This window comes from Ovis canadensis, chromosome 10 (assembly GCF_042477335.2).
Source record: "Ovis canadensis isolate MfBH-ARS-UI-01 breed Bighorn chromosome 10, ARS-UI_OviCan_v2, whole genome shotgun sequence".
NCBI lineage: Eukaryota > Metazoa > Chordata > Mammalia > Artiodactyla > Bovidae > Ovis > Ovis canadensis.
Window position 1 is genome coordinate 66,393,571 of NC_091254.1, and position 15,966 is coordinate 66,409,536.

Sequence of the window (15,966 nt, forward strand, 5' to 3'; positions counted from 1 at the left end):
GAGATCAGTCCTGGGTATTCTTTGGAAGGAATGATGCTAAAGCTGAAGCTCCAATACTTTGGCCACCTCATGCAAAGAGTTGACTCATTGGAAAAGACTCTGATGCTGGGAGGGATTGGGGGCAGGAGGAGAAGGGGATGACAGAGGATGAGATGGCTGGATGGCATCACTGACTCGATGGACGTGAGTCTGAGTGAACTCTGGGAGTTGGTGATGGACAAGGAGGCTTGGCGTGATGCATGCAGTTCATAGTGTCGCAAAGAGCCGGACACAACTGAGTGACTGAAATGAACTGAAGGAGACAAAAGAACTTTACTCAGAAAATTATAAGACACTAATGAAAGAAATCAAAGATGACATAAACACATGGAGAGATATCCCATGTTTCTGGGTAGGAAGAATCAATATTGTAAAAATAACTATACTACCAAATGCAGTCTACAGATTCAATGAGATGCCTATCAAATTACCAATGGCATTTTTCACAGAAGTATAACAAAAAATTTCACAATTCATATGGAAACACAAAAGACCCCAAATAGCCAAAGTAGTCTTGAGAAAGAAGAATGGAACTAGAGGAATCAACCTTCCTGACTTCACATTGTACTACAAAGCTATAGTCATCAAGACAGTATGGTACTCGCACAAAAACAGAAATATAGACCAATGGAACAACATAAAAAGCCCAGAAATAAACCCATGCACCTATGGGTACCTTACTTTTGACAAAGGAGGCAAGAATACACAATGGGGCAAAGACAGCCTCTTCAACAAATGGTGCTGGGAAAACTGGACAGCTACATGTAAAAGAATGAAATTAGAACACTTCCTAACACCATACACAATGATAAGCTCAAAATAGATTAAAGACCTAAATGTAAGATCAGAAACTATAAAACTCTCAGAGGAAAACATAGGCAGAACACTTGATGACATAAATCAAAGCAAGAACCTCTATGACCTGCCTTCTAGAGTAATGGAAATAAAAACAAAAGTAAACAAGTGGGACCTGTTAAAAGCTTTTAAAAAACTTAAAAGCTTTGGCACAGCAAAGGAAACTATAAGCAAAATGAAAAGACAACCCTCAGAGTGGGAGAAAATAATAGCAAATGAAACAACTGACAAAGGATTAATTTTCAAAATATACAAGCAGCTCATACAACTCAATGCCAGAAAAACAACCCAATCAAAAAGTGGGGAAAAGACCCAAACAGACATTTCTCCAAAGAAAACATACAGATGGCTAACAAACACATGAAAATTTGCTCAACATTGCTCATTATTCAGTTCAGTTCAGTTCAGTTGCTCAGCCATGTCCGATCTTCGCGACCCCATGAATCGCAGCACGCCAGGCCTCCCTGTCCATCACCAACTCCTGGAGTTCACTCAGACTCACGTCCATCAAGTCAGTGATGCCATCCAGCCATCTCATCCTCTGTTATCCCCTTCTCCTCCTGCCCCCAATCCCTCCCAGCATCAGAGTCTTTTCCAGTGAGTCAACACTGCGCATGAGGTGGCCAAAGTACTGCAGTTTCAGCTTTAGCATCATTCCTTCCAAAGAACGCCCAGGACTGATCTCCTTTTTTTTTTTTTTTTTTTTAATTTTTTTTACTTTATTTTACTTTACAATACTGTATTGGTTTTACCATACATTGACATGAATCCACCACGGGTGTACATGTGTTCCCAAACATGAACCCCCCTCCCACCTCCCTGAGCTCCTTTAGAATGGACTGGTTGGATCTCCTTGCAGTCCAGGGGACTCTCAAGAGTCTTCTCCAACACCACAGTTCAAAAGCCTCATTTCTGCGGTGCTCAACTTTCTTCACAGTCTAACTCTCACATCCTTACATGACCACTGGGAAAATCATAGCGTTGACTAGACAGACCTTTGTTGGCAAAGTAATGTCTCTGTTTTTCAATATGCTATCTAGGTTGGTCACAACTTTTCTTCCAAGGAGTAAGCATCTTTTCACGGCTGCAGTCGCTCATTATTAGAGAAATGCAAATCAAAACTATGATGAGATATCACCTCACACCAGTCAGAATGGCCCTCATCAAAAAGTCTACAAACAATAAATGCTGGAGAGGGTGTGGAGAAAAGGGAATGCTCTTGCACTGTTGGTAGGAATGTAAACTGATACAGCCACTATGGAAGACCGTATGAAGATTCCTTTAAAAACCAGGAATAAAACCACCATATGACCCAGCAATCCTACTCCTAGGAATATACCCTGAGGAAACCAAAATTGAAAAAAAAACACATGTATCCCATTGTTCATTGCAGCACTATTTACAATAGCTAGAACACGGAAGCAACCTAGATGTCCATTGACAGGTGAATCGATAAAGAAATTGTGGTACATATACACAATGAAATACTAAGTGAAAGTGAAAGTTGCTCAGTCGTGTCTGATTCTTTGTGCCCCTGTGGACTATACAGTCCATGGAATTCTCCAGGCCAGAATACTGGCATGGGTAGCCTTTCCCTTCCCCAGGAGATCTTCCCAACTCAGGGATCAGACCCAGGTCTCCCACACTGCAGGCAGATTCTTCACCAACTGAGCTGTATTACTCAGCCATAAAAAGGAATGCATTTGAGTCAGTTCAAATGAGGTGGATGAACCTAGAACCTATTATGCAGAATGAAGTAAGTCAGAAAGAGAAAAGTAAATATCATATTCTAACACATATATACAGAATCTAGAAAAATGGTACTGAAGAATTTACTTACAGGGCAACAGTGGAGAAATAGACAGAGGACAGACTTATGGACATGGGGAGAGGGGAGGAGAGGGTGAGATGTATGGAAAGAGTAACATGGAAACTTACATTACCATATGTAAAATAGCCAATGGGAATTTACTATATGGCTCAGGAATCTGAAACAGGGGCTGGGTATCAACTTACAGGCATGGGATGGAGAGGGAGATGGGAGGGAGTTTATATGTGTACCTATGGCTGATTCATGTTGAGGTTTAACATAATACAACAAAATTCTGTAAAGCAATTATCCTTCAATAACAACAAAAAATTTTTCTAATAGATAATAAAAAACATAAGGTTCTGCTGTACAGTGCAGGGAGACCAAAACAGCAACAACAACAACAAAAAAAGACGTCTAAATAAAGGATGGACCTTAGTATTACATGTATATACATATATATGTGTATATACATATAAAATCTGCCTACAAAATGCAGGAGACCCAGGTTCAGTTCCTGGGTTGGGAGGATCCCCTGGGGAAGGGAATACCCACTCCAATATTCTTGCCTGGAGAATTCCATGGACAGAACAGACTGGAGGGCTACAGTCCATGGGGTCGCAAAGAGTCAGATGTTAACTGAGAATGCGTATGCTTTCAAACATGTATATAACTGGAATTTTTATTTAAGTGTCAACTATGAGTAAAATTTATCATTTTATGTTTAATTCTTTTTTATAAGGACAGGTTTTATTTGAAAATTGGTTCCTTGTGAAAGGAAAGGAGGGATGGAAAAGGGAGTAAGGGAGGGAAGGATGGAGGAAACAAAGAATTTTCTCATTTTAAAATGTTTTAATTCTTTTTCTTTAATTACTCTTAATTTTCATTTTTTTTTCAGGGGGTGATATAAATATATTTTGGAAGCTGCCTGTGTACTCTGGGGTAAAGAACCAGCACAGAGGGGCTCCCCGCCTTCTCCGTGCTCATCCGCCTCCTCCACCGTCACTCCACAGACCCACGCCACCCCACCTTCTACCTCTTTCTAGGCTTCAGGATGACAGTGAGTCAAGAGGCGTCTGTGGGGGGGTGGGAGGGGATGAAGGGGATGTCTCGGGGGGCCAGGAGTGCAGCGTCATGCCTCTGGCTGTTCTCTCCAGCCTGGGGCCTCAGGGCCTGTTTATTCCTCCAGGGCCCTGGGGGTGTGGGGTGTGGGAGCGGTGCAGGGAGGACACGGGGGCTGGACGTGGGAACCTTGAGAGGCACCGGTCACCCACGCTCTGTACTTTGCCCTTCCCTGTCCATCCCAGACCTACTCAGCTCCCACCGTGCCTAAGCAAATGGGATGGCTTGAGGACTGGGTGCCAGAGACCCCTGGGAGGGGGGCAAGGGAAGAGGAGGGAGGGAGAGGTGACTGGGAGGGAGACACTGCCTGCCCCAGGTCAGCTACAATCAGGAGGGCAAGGCGGAGGAGGCAGCAGGTCCGCAGAAAGGAGCATCTGCCCCAGGGCCCTTCGGTCACTGCGGCCGGGCCTACCACTAACAGCCCAGCAGCTCCACGCGCAGGGTGATACAGTTGTGCCAGGCCACGGGCTGGATGCGCACAAAGCGAGCCTGGAACGGCATCTCAAATATGTTCTTCTTGTGGGAATTATTGTCCATGTTACCAAGGAAAATCTTGTTTTTCGAGGTCCCCGGATCCTTGTACTCAGTCCAGGTCACACCATCATCACTGTACTTTAGTTTTTAAAATTATTCTTTTCTCTTACTTTTATTCTGAATCTTTATAGTTTTGATTTATATTAATATTTTCATTGTTAATTTTCAACCACTACACTTTTTAAATCACCATTTTAACGTTTTATCCTCTTTGGAGAACTCCATTTCAATTTCCTCCTTTTTATACAAACTTCATGAATTGATTTTGTTTGTGAAGAAGCATGTTCTGACTACAGTGGGAAAGCCAGCAAGCAGGAGAGGTGGGAAAATTACTTCGCTGCCTGCCGGAGATCTGCTGCTGCATAACAATCACTCAGAGTGGACTGGATGAAAACAAGAGTCCTTCATTACTGGCCATGATTCCTGTGGGTCAGAATTCACACAGGGTACCCTGGGGGAATTGGTTTCTTCTCCGTTAGGTCTGGAGCTGCAGCTAGAAGTTTGGCACCTGGAATCATCCAAAGGCTTGTTTACTCACCAATCTGGCATTTGATTCCAGCTGTCAGCTGAGACTTGAGCTTGGGCTGCTGGATGGAAACCCACAGGCACAGCCTCACCATGAGGCCTGATCTTCCACACAACATGGGGGCTGTGTTTGGAAAGTGAACGAGCTAAGAGAGAGGGAGACAAAAAAGACAACAAGTGGAATCATACTGCCTAATTATAATGTAGACTTGAAAGTCACACAGCATCACTTCTGCCACATTCTGTTGGTCAAGACAGTTGCAAACACACATCTAGTTTTAATGGGCAAAACTATTGTCAGTATCATACTCTTTGAAGAGCATATGCAATGGGACACATGTTAGTGCAGCCATACTTAGAAAATGCAATTTGCTGGAGTGCCAGATACATCCAAAACAATCCTTCAAGTTTTATGCCTAAATGAACTTCATGGCTTCCAAGTTTGGCTACAAAAATAAATAAATAAGTGCATTAATGAATGACTTCACCTGGTTTGTGCTATGTGCTTAGTTGCTCAGTCCTGTCCAGCTCTTTGTGACCCCCATGGACTGTGGCCCACCAGGCTCCTCTGTCCAGGGAGATTCTCTAGGCAAGAATACTGGAGTGAGTAGATGTTCCCTTCTCCAGGGGATCTTCCCAGCCCAGGAATCGAACCCATGTCTCCTGCATTGCAGGACCACCTGAACCATCTGAACTACCAGGGCTCACGTGGTCTAAGATGATTTAAAATACTTTTAAAATCATCTTAAATATTTGAATTTTAAAATACTTTTCTCTCCCCTCCACTGGGTTCATTGAAGATTTTATCTGATAGATAAAATGTCCAACTGTTTGCGACCCCATGGACTATAGCCCACCAGGCTCCCCTGTCTATGGAATTCTCCAGGCAAGAATACTGGAGTGGGTTGCCGTTTCCTTCTCCAGGGGATCTTCTTGACCCAGGTCTCCTGCACTGCAGGCAGGCTTCTGCATTGCAGGTGGATTCTTTACTGAGTGAGCCACTAGGTTATTATTGAAAATAATCTATAAGATACCCCAATCACTACTAGCAAGCTCTGTTCCTATTTCATTCCTGAAATTACAGCATTCCAGAACAACAGGGAATCTGAAACTTTAGAGTTTTCTTGAGCAGTTTAAGCAAGTGGTTCAGTGAAACTGTAGAAGCAACAATCTCCAACATATTGCCTGTTTAGGTTTTGATAACTTGATTTCTAGTCGCTAGAACTAGCAAAGGAGAAAAACCTTGAGAATATATTTACGTTTGGAATATGGTCAATCACATTGTGTAAGTTAAGATCCTGATTTTCACCTGTGTGATTCCTTTCTGGCAGCAACGTAAAATAAAATACCACCTTCTCCAAAGTGTGTTGAGTCTTTGCCTTCAGCACTCATATTCATCATGTGACTCATTTGCTATTAATTCTGGAGACACTTTTCTGTCTGCAGAAGCACTTATTTCTGCAGATTGGGAGAAGCAAAGTTGTTAACTTCATTCACAGACATCCCTGAAATTGCCAGTCAGCTTTACCCTTGGCCTTCAGAAAGCTGAATAGCCAAATGCATATTTCAGCATCACTTACAGCATCAATAAACTTGCAGCTAATTAATTTCCATGAGAATGTGTACTTAGCATCATAACTATTCAGCCTAACAATGCCTAATAATTGCTTGTTCACATTCTTTAGACCCTTCATGATATCTGCATCAGCGAGGGATTTCATGGATGTTGTATGTAATTTTGAAGATTTTCCTGCTTTGAAAATCTTCAGGTGGCACAGTTTATCTTCTGCTTTTAAATTTTCCTCACAAATGTGAAGAAAGACATTTTGTTGTGAAAGACTTGAGCCTTAAATGAAAATAAATAAAAATTAAATGCAATTTTTATGGCATTTTATTTACATTTATGAATGCTAATACCCAGATGATTCTACAATGTTTAAAATTATATTATCTACTCCCTTTTATTTTGTCTTGCATTATTTAAATTTCTGCACTCACTTCATTCACTCACTCACTTCAGTCGCTCAGTCGTGTCCGACTCATTGCGACCCCATGAATCCCAGCATGCCAGGCCTCCCTGTCCATCACCATCTCCCAGAGTTCACTCAGACTCATGTCCATCGAGTCCGTGATGCCATCCAACCATCCGATCCTCGGTCGTCCCCTTCTCCTACTGCCCCCAATCCCTCCCAGCATCAGAGTCCTTTCCAATGAGTCAACTCTTCCCATGAGGTGGCCAAAGTACTGGAGTTTCAGCTTCAGCATCATTCCTTCCAAAGAAATCCCAGGGCTGATCTCCTTCAGAATGGACTGGTTGGATCTCCTTGCAGTCCAAGGGACTCTCAAGAGTCTTCTCCAACACCACACTTCAAAAGCATCAATTCTTCAGCGCTCAGCCTTCTTCACAGTCCAAATCTCACATCCGTACATGACCACTGGAAAAACCATAGCCTTGACTAGATGGACTTTTGTTGGCAAAGTAATGTCCCTGCTTTTGAATATGCTATCTAGGTAGGTCATAACCTTTCTTCCAATGAGTAAGCATCTTTTAATTTCATGGCTGCAGTCACCATCTGAGGTGATTTTGGAGCCCAAAAAAATAAAGTCTGACACTGTTTCCACTCTTTCCCCATCTATTTCCCATGAAGTGATGGGACCAGATGCCATGATCTTCCTTTTCTGAATGTTGAGCTTTAAGCCAACTTTTTCACTCTCCTCTTTCACTTTCATCAAGAGGCTTTTTAGCTCCTCCTCACTTTCTGCCATAAGGATGGTATCATCTGCATATCTGAGGTTATTGAGATTTCTCCTGGCAATCTTGATTCCAGCTTGTGCTTCTTCCAGTCCAGCATTTCTCATGATGTACTCTGCATAGAAGTTAAATAAGCAGGGTGACAGTATACAGCCTTGACGTACTCCTTTTCCTATTTGGAACCAGTCTGTTGTTCCATGTCCAGTTCTAACTGTTGCTTCCTGACCTGCATACAGATTTCTCAAGAGGCAGGTCATGTGGTCTGGTATTCCCATCTCTTTCAGAATTTTCCACAGTTTATTGTGATCCACACAATCAAAGGCTTTGGCATAGTCAATAAAGCAGAAATAGATGTTTTTCTGGAACTCTCTTGCTTTTTCCATGATCCAGCAGATGTTGGCAATTTGATCTCTGGTTCCTCTGCCTTTTCTAAAACCAGCTTGAACATCAGGAAGTTCATGGTTCATGTATTGCTGAAGCCTGGCTTGGAGAATTTTGAACATTAATTTACTAGCATGTGAGATGAGTGCAATTGTGCAGTAGTTTGAGCATTCTTTGGCATTCCCTTTCTTTGGGCTTGGAATGAAAACTGACCTTTTCCAGTTCTGTGGCCACTGCTGAGTTTTCCAAATTTGTTGGCATATTGAGTGCAGCAGTTTCACAGCATCATCTTTCAGGATTTGAAACAGCTCAACTGGAATTCCATCACCTCCAGTAGCTTTGTTCGTAGTGATACTTTCTAAGGCCCACTTGACTTCATATTCCAGGATGTCTGGCTCTAGATTAGTGATCACATCATCATGATTATCTGGGTCGTGAAGATCTTTTTTGTACAGTCTTCCATGTATTCTTGCCACCTCTTCTTAATATCTCCTGCTTCTGTTTGGTCCATACCATTTCTGTCCTTTATCGAGCCCATCTTTGCATGAAATGTTCCCTTGGTATCTCTAATTTTCTTGAAGAGATCTCTAGTCTTTCCCATTCTGTTGTTTTCCTCGATTTATATATATATATATATATATATATTTATTTATTTATTTATTTATTTATTTATTTATTTATTTTTATTTATATTTATATAAAAGTTTTTGAGAATATATACTATTCTTCCAAAAGGTTACCATGTTAAGACACTTTTAATATTTTAGTAACTGCCAATCTGTTTCCCCACTCACTTATTTAAAAGTTTTTGTCACTGTTTTTATATAAAACTGACAACTTTGCTAATCAACTTTTATTACTGTACATTTGACTCCAGACATCTGATAGAATTTCAACATGTAAAGCACATAATGATATTATTTGGCTCTATTGATGTATAGCTCATGCACATCTCTATTAGAAAATGAAATCAAATATTAACAATGACCCAAAACATGCCTTACTCATACCATTGATTTGTTATGGTTGATAAGATATGCTAGAAATCTAATTTGTTCAACGTGTAAATGCTAGGATGCTAGAAATGAAGCAAACTTTTTATCTATTTGGCTTTCCAAGGACTAAGAGCACAGTTGAGTCAAACATAGTGGCCTAAGGTGCCCTTTGGCTACACTAGGAGTTCTGATGGAAGTCCTAGAATTTCCTAAGACCCAGTCAGCAGTGTCACAAGACATATGAATTGAAAACTGCAACTTGGGGTTGGTTAGCTACTTCTTCCCAAGGGTTTCTCCTCATATTCCAGTTCTCATTCACCCCTGGATTTAGGTTTTGACAAATATACAAAATATTACCCATATGAATGGTAATTCCTCATAGTAGCTACTTTCTGTATTTTCCACACTTGTACACATGCTGCCTTTCCCCTCATTTTTTCTTTAATTATAAAACATATGTGCCAAAACTATAGACAAAGGAAACCCCTTCTTTGATAGTCTCAGGTTTCCAGCTGTCAATGCTTTATCAAGTTATTGTCATGAAAACTTGTCTCCACCTCTAGGGATGGTCTCAGAAAAACAATCCAGTCAGCAAAGTTTATCCCTATATCTGCTCACACCCACTACACACTACCTCCCTCCTCCAGAGGAGTGCCCTTCCAGGCATCTGGAGCTCAACTCTTCCACCAAATCTCTCCCTGCCTCTTTGCCACAACTTTTTCATCCTGTTCATTTTCCCAAATCCCTGATCTGCCTCCAGGTAACAAAGAAGAGGAAAAAGGGCAAAGGGATATAATCTGAATATGTCACCCTACTTTTTGGACATACTTGTATTTTACTGATGTACTTTAGAGAAAAGGTTTCTCTGAAAGAATTTATTACAACAGTAGCAATTTTAAGCATTCCAGCAGTGTGATACTGAGAGTAATGATTGATGATAGAGAGAAACATTTTTTGAACAAGAAAACTTTTCTGCATCTAACACATTACACTACAAATTTCAGCATAAGTCTTTCAATTGCAGAGGATCAGGTATGACCTCTTCAACATCCCCCAGCCTTCTGGGGCCTCTTTTCCATGCTCTCACAGCATCCTACTCATGTCCCAGCCAGTGCACATGCTATGGAGATCCCATAAAAGCTTACTTGGCCATAAGTAACAGCCAGTAGATAATAGAGATAAGAGTTGAATCTGGGCCTCTCTGTTATCAGAACCTATGTTCTCATAACCCCATGTCCATCCACTACAGTACTATTCACAATGATCAAGACATGGAAACAAATCAAGAGTCCATCAATGGATGATAAAGAAAGCTTTCTAGGTGGTTCAGTGGAGTGGCAAAGAATCTGCCTGCCAAAGAAGAAGGCACAGATTTGACCTCTGGGTTAGGAAGATCCCCTGGAGCAGGGCACGGCCACCCACTCCAGTATTCTTGCCTGGGAAATCCCATAGACAGAGGATCCTGGAGAGTTACAGTCCACAAAGAGTTACAGTCCACAAAGAGTTACAGTCCATGAGGTTGAACACAGCTTAGCAACTAAAACAATAACAATTTGTAACAACATGGCTGGACCTTGAGAACATGATGCTAAGCGAAACAAGTCAGATAGAGACAAATACTGCATGAATGCTGTGTGATTCCATTTATACGTGAAATTTAAAAAAAAAAAAAAAGCCAAACTCATATAAACAGAATAAAATGGTGGTTGCCAGAGGCTGGGGGTGGGAGGAATGAGAAGATGTTGGTCAAAGGGTACAAATTTCCAGTTGTAAGATGAGCAAGTTCTGGGGATCTACTCTTTACCATTTGACTATTGTTAACAACACTGTTATTACAAACTTGAAAGTTGCAGAGAGAGCAGATCTTAAATGTTCTTGCCAAAAACCAAAAAATATTATAATATATATGAGGTGATAGACATGTTAGCTAACCTTACTTAGTGTGGTACCATTTTGAAATATACATCTGAATCAAATCATCATACTGTATACCTTAAATGTATATGATGTTATATGTCAACTATATCTCAATAAGGCTGGAAACATTCAACAAAATGTCCCCTATACAGTCTTGGCATGGAGTAAGAGCTCAATGAATGTGGAAAACTTTCTGGATGAAAGGCAACAGGTTCTGCTGGAAAGAGCACAGAACTTTGCCAGTAACTTAGAGGAGTTACTTTTCTTCCATGAGTCTCAGCTCTTCTTCCCTAACATGAGGAGATTGGTCCTATTATTAGGGAAACTTAGTATTGAATAATTTGTTACTGGCCCTGAAACTCCAAATTAAGCACATTTAACAATGTTTCTCCTTAGAAAGAAGCATATTTCTTTAAAATGGTCCAATTGCAGAACTATAAGAAGAAATACTCTACTTACTCCACATATCAGTTTATATAAAAATAGAAGTGCCTCAGAAAACACTAAAACCTAACAGAGTGTTTTAATGCCTAAGTGAAAATAATATATATATGTAAAAACCCTGAAAGCAAAGAATAAACTTTCTTTTGATATTTGGCAGCCCCAGAAAGGGATGATAGATTATGCATTTGCTTGTTTGGAATTCCATTTATATTCAATTCAGTGCTGTAGGATTTAGAACATCATGAAAATGTTTCAGCTCTTAGGGAAGAAAAAAGAGAGAAAAGATAATAAAAGTTAATCCTTGGATTAAATGGAGTAAAATTAAAGGAAGTTTAAACATACCTCAGAATATAACATACCTCAGAATATAACATATTCTGCTGCTGTATGGGAGAAAACATATCTTCCAAGGAAACAATGGAGTGCATCATGCAGGTAAATGCAAACTCAATAAAAAGAAAGATATATTTATAGATTTGCCACATTGCTGAAGCATACCCCAGAGCTTTACTCTATAGATTTAAATACATAATAGCTTCAGAGTCCTACTAACTGAGTTTAAACCTATAATTGTTTAAGCCCCTATTGTAAGCAAAGCTTTGCAAACTCTCAAATATGCCCAGGAAAAAAAATGCTACCCTCAGCTGTGGCTAGAAAAACAATCAGAAGACACTGAATAGCATTTGTTAAGTTATAAGAAAATATTCAACTATCATTTCTTCTAATTTAGACCAGCATCCAATTAAACCCAAATCTTGCACAGATCTTCATTTAAGTTTTAAAACCTATTTTTATTAAAAACTTTAAAAAGGATTTGAGTTTTCTTAAGTATTCCCAGCTGGATGTATTATCTGTACTGAATTTATAATTCAAAGTAGCAGTGCCAGGTGGTCCCATAGGCTTAATGAGTTTTTGATTATAAGTGCAGAGTAAAAAAATTGAAATAGAAATATGTTTAGGGCACCTGTATTTCTAACTTGTCTAGATGCTACCTTTCAGCTAAAGCTTCATCTCTGTCCCTAACAGAGACATGGCAGAAATAGTAGGGATGGTCAACAGCCACTAGACAGACCTGTGATGGAATTTTATTTTGGCCTTTTCCCAGACTATATCCTGTGTAACTGGAAACTCTGGAATAAACCAAAGCAGGCTACCTCTAAATGATTCCAGATGGGTTTCTATTCATGGAGCAATGTTTTAAAGATAATTTTAAAGGAAGAGAGGTTGTAAAAGGAAGAGAGGTTGTAAAAGGAAAGAGGAAGAAATTCTTTTGCAGCTGATATTCAAGGAAGGAGAGTTATTGTAATAAAATATAACATGTGTAATAAACTGCTGTCTTGCCAAAGTGATCAGTTACCCTAAGAGATAATTCCCTTTGATTTAAGTATGCAGGTTTGATGGCAGAAAGGCAAAAATGACTTTGAAAAAGGCAGGAAAGTAATTTTGAACTCTGCAATTGACATGGGAAAAAGGAGAGGATAAAGGAGAAGCTAGTGGATGGAGGTGATGGAATTCCAGTAGAGCTGTTTCAAATCCTGAAAGATGATGCTGTGAAAGTGCTGCACTCAGTATGCCAGCAAATTTGGAAAACTCAGCAGTGGCCACAGGACTGGAAGAGGTCAGTTTTCATTCCAAGCCCAAAGAAAGGCAATGCCAAAGAATGCTCAAACTACTGCACAATTGCACTCATCTCACACGCTAGTAAAAAAATGCTCAAAATTCTCCAAGCCAGGCTTCAGCAATATGTGAACTGTGAACTTCCAGATGTTCAAGACGGTTTTAGAAAAGGCAGAGGAACCAGAGGTCAAATTGCCAACATCTGCTGGGTCATGGAAAAAGCAAGAGAGTTCCAGAAAAACATCTATTTCTGCGTTATTGACTATGCCAAAGCCTTTGACTGTGTGGATCACAATAAACTGTGGAAAATTCTGAGAGAGATGGGAATACCAGACCACATGACCTGCCTCTTGAGAAACCTGTATGCAGGTCAGGAAGCAACAGTTAGAACTGGACATGGAACAGACTGGTTCCAAATAGGAAAAGGAGTATGTCAAGGCTGTATACTGTCACCCTGCTTATTTAACTTCTATGCAGAGTACATCATGAGAAACGCCAGACTGGAAGAAGCACAAGCTGGAATCAAGATTTCCAGGAGAAATATCAATAACCTCAGATATGCAGATGACACCACCCTTATGGCAGAAAGTGAAGAGGAGCTAAAAAGCCTCTTGATGAAAGCGAAAGAGAAGAGTGAAAAAGTTGGCTTAAAGCTCAACATTCAGAAAAGGAAGATCATGGCATCTGGTCCCATCACTTCATGGGAAATAGATGGGGAAACAGTGGAAACAGTGTCAGACTTTATTTTTTTGGGCTCCAAAATCACCTCAGATGGTGACTGCAGCCATGAAATTAAAAGACGCTTACTCCTTGGAAGGAAAGTTATGACCAACCTAGATAGCATATTGAAAAGCAGAGACATTACTTTGCTGACTAAGGTCTGTCTAGTCAAAGTTATGGTTTTTCCGGTGGTCATGTATGGATGTGAGAGTTGGATTGTGAAGAAAGCTGAGAGCCGAAGAATTGATGCTTTTGAAGTGTGGTGTTGGAAAAGACTCTTGAGAGTTCCTTGGACTGCAAGGAGATCCAACCAGTCCATTCTGAAGGAGATTAGCCCTGGGATTTCTTTGGAGGGAATGATGCTAAAGCTGAAACTCCAGTACCTTGGCAACCTCATGCAAAGAGTTGACTCATTAGAAAAGACCCTGATGCTGGGAGGGATTGGGGGCAGGAGGAGAAGCGGACGACAGAGGATGAGATGGCTGGATGGCATCACTGACCTGACAGACGTGAGTCTGAGTGAACTCCAGGAGTTGGTGATGGACAGGGAGGCCTGGTGTGCTGCGATTCATGAGGTCGCAAAGAGTCAGACATGACTGAGTGACTGCACTTAACTGAACTGAAAGGAGAGGCTGAAATATATGAGTGAAATGGGCCCATTTTACTATATAAGTGAAAATTCTTTAAATTAACAGAAATCATGAGGAAAGCTCTAGACTCTCAAAACCATAATTTTAGCAGGGGTCTTAGAAAATAATACTTGGTTATCAGGAGCTTGAGAGGCTTTATTTCCTATCTGGGTTACTTATGAAAGTAAACAATGGGGCAGACTTCCCCAGTGGCCCAGTGGTAAAGAATCCACCTGCCAACGCAGGGGACATAGGTTTCATCCCTGGTCCAAGAAGATCCCACATGCTGCGGGGCAACTAAACCCAAGGCTTGCAACTAGTGAAGCTGGCAATCCTTAGAGCCCATGCACTGAAACGCGAGAAGCCACTGCGGTAAGAAACGTGCTATCACAATCAGAGAGCAGCCTCCGCTCGCTGCCACTGGAGAAAGTCCAGGGGTAGCAACAAAGTCCCAGCACAGCCAAATGAACCAGTAAATTTTTAAAAATTTAAAACATGAAAATAAACAATGGGATGTATAGGGGTCTAAATACAGAGATCGAAATTTCTGAACAGCAAGTACAGCTAATTATAGGAAATGCTCCTTGGTCTAGAAGAAAACTCTAAAGTAATTTAGTCCTAGCCCATTTATCTGATTGCAGCCTGGAAGCATTCAAATCATCACAAACAAACAGCATTCATCACATCCTTCCTCCTGTAAGAGTCCACCCTTCTTTCTGCCTACCCTGGGGACATCTCCCAGTTTTCACAGTTCAGGGCAGTATTTACAGAAGATTTGCATAACTAGATAACCCCCTAGTCCTTACAGATCTATCTACCATATAAAGCCAAGAGATCTTGTCAGATTTCATGAATTAATCCATTTCCTGAAAAATACTTTAATAATTCAGCAATAAGATTAATGTTGCTGAAACTACAGCTAATATGTCTCCCAAAAGGAATCAGCAATTGTATCAAGACTTTCACATACCTTTTCTCTTTAGCTTAAATATTATTTCAAATTTAGTCAGGTTTCCCAGGTGGTTCAGTGGTAAAGAATCTAAAGAATCCGCCTGCCAACGCAGGAGACCCTGGAGACACAGGTTTAATCTCTGAGTTGGGAAGATTCCCTAGAGTAGGAAATGGCAACCCACTCCAGTATTCTGCCTGGAAATTCCATGGATAGAGGACCCTGGTGGACTATAATCCATGGGGTCACAAAGAGTCAGACATGACTGAGCGACAGCACAGCACAGAGGGAAGAAATAGTTTTTAAAAACATTCTGGCTGCAAAGTAACTTGTCAGAGTTGTTTACAATTAATTGGGATAGAACCACTGTCACTTAAAATGAATTTGCCACACCTTACTTGCCCAAAACAGCTGAGAGGCTAAAGGAGAAATTCAGCATGTCATTAAAATTTAGTGACAATCAGGATTGAAAGTGGTCTTAACAAATGAGGAGACAAGGGCAGAATCGGTGACTAAAATGTATTTCAAGCAATATAATTTCATTTAGCCATCGCTGTTAGTTCACTCTTTGTTCATCTTTAATTAATATTTTCCCTGGGGGGTGACTAAAATGAAGGCAGGTTTAAATAAAGAGAGGAAATAAAGGAACTAGATAATCCATGAATTTGATACCCATC

At 40.6% G+C, this 15,966-nt stretch overlaps 1 long non-coding RNA gene across 1 annotated transcript in view; it reads right to left on the bottom strand.

Moving 5' to 3' along the window:
- Positions 1-4,898: 4,898 nt before the first annotated feature.
- The window catches only part of LOC138446640 (uncharacterized), a 50,054-nt gene continuing 38,986 nt past the window's right edge, over positions 4,899-15,966 (bottom strand). The window contains exon 3 of the long non-coding RNA XR_011259484.1: positions 4,899-5,031. This is a non-coding gene — a long non-coding RNA (uncharacterized lncRNA). The remainder of the gene's footprint in view (positions 5,032-15,966) is intronic.